This window comes from Octodon degus, unplaced genomic scaffold, assembly GCF_000260255.1.
Source record: "Octodon degus isolate 3935 unplaced genomic scaffold, OctDeg1.0 scaffold00087, whole genome shotgun sequence".
NCBI classification, from domain to species: Eukaryota; Metazoa; Chordata; class Mammalia; order Rodentia; family Octodontidae; genus Octodon; species Octodon degus.
In genome coordinates, this window is record NW_004524663.1 from 8271781 (window position 1) to 8273503 (window position 1723).

Consider the following 1723-nt stretch of genomic DNA (forward strand, 5'->3'; position numbering starts at 1 on the left):
AACCATTGTTCATTTCCTATCCTTACTTTGCAATTCTGTACCATTTTTATTCTTTCCCTTTAAAATAAATAAATAGCAGGGCTTATATGTCAATGTGCACATGAACTTTTATTTTTTCATAGGTATTAACAGAAAGTGTTTTAAAGAAGCTATTTGCCATCCAGACGGCTAATCTACATTTTGTCACTTCGATGTTTTATTAACCGTGAACTATTTTTCATATTTTTATTATACTATAGTTTATCATATAAAATGAGAGCTGGGAACCCTATCTACTTCCAGTTCCACTGAAATGCTGTAGTATATTATATGCTTGTTGGGTATTTCTTTTACTATTTTGTAAAGGTCCTACTCACCCTTTTAATTTCCAATTCAATATTATCTTAGAGTTAGCAAATTCAGAAGGCAAGAAAATAATAGGTACACACATTAAAAATAAAGAAAAAAATTGACTTATTGATATGATTTTATTTCTAGAAATTCTACTCTAGTTTAAAAAGAATTAAAAAATTGCTAGACTAATATAATTTGATTAGATTGCTTAATATATAAGATAAATATACAAAGAGCAATAACTTTCCTCTTCACTGGCAATAAACAAGTAGAAACAAAAATGTGGGTGATGTTTTGTTTATAATTGCAAATAAAGTATTTCAGGAGAAAGACAAATCTATAAAATTTGCCCAAGAGTCTGATCAAATAGAAAAACAACCTCTTCTGAATAACTCCTCTACACTGATAGCCAGTTATAAACAAGAAGGTAGGAAGGGTTTGGTACATTTGGAGTGATTCAGAACACAGATACTTGTGTTGTCATTCAACAAATGCTTACTGGGTGTCTCCAAGCTGTAAAGCTACATACTAACCATAGTATAGGCCCCATCTAAGTTCTTGTGGTATTTCTGTTGATTTAATAGTAATGGAATATAAGGTTTTATAAAATCATAAAACATGAGCGTTGGTGTAAGAGACCATGAGTGTCCCCCATATCCATTCATGCCATTATGTAACACATGTGGAAAAAGAGGGCCAAGAAAAAAGATGTGATTTGTTGAAGCTCATGCAGCTGGTGAGTAGCTAAGAATTCAGTTCCCTTGACTCCTTCAATGTATTAGTCCACCTCTCATGTTAGAGTATGAAGGACTTGTAGTACAATACTCTTTGGTACTGTCCAATCAAGAACTAAGACTTCTATAGCACAGTGATGACACACAGTAAAAGGCAAAAACAAGTCATAGTCATGGTATTCACAGTCTATTAATATTTTGTTATACAGTAAATAGGTACATAGAAAGAAAAGAATGCCAGGCGGCTATTCAAAATATATAAATCTAGGGTGTGGGGATATAGCTCAGCAGCACAGTGCCTGCCTGGCAAGTGTGAGGTCCTGAGTTTGATTTGTAGTATCAAACATAAATAGATAGATAGATAGATAGATAGATAGATAGATAGATAGATAGAATGATAGAGATCTAGACATATAAAGATCACTCGTGTACCATTAAGTGAATAGCTATAGACTGTCACATTCATTATCAACCTACATATAAAATTAAAATGTATAAATATGCATAAAATTACATATGTTAGTATGTGTATACAGTACATAAAAGGTGTGGCCAAAGACTACTATGAATGCTTAATATTAAAATTAAAAATTATTACAGAAAACCATGCTGTTATGTTGAGCTGTAGGGGACTCAGGTCAACAATTTCTGACATT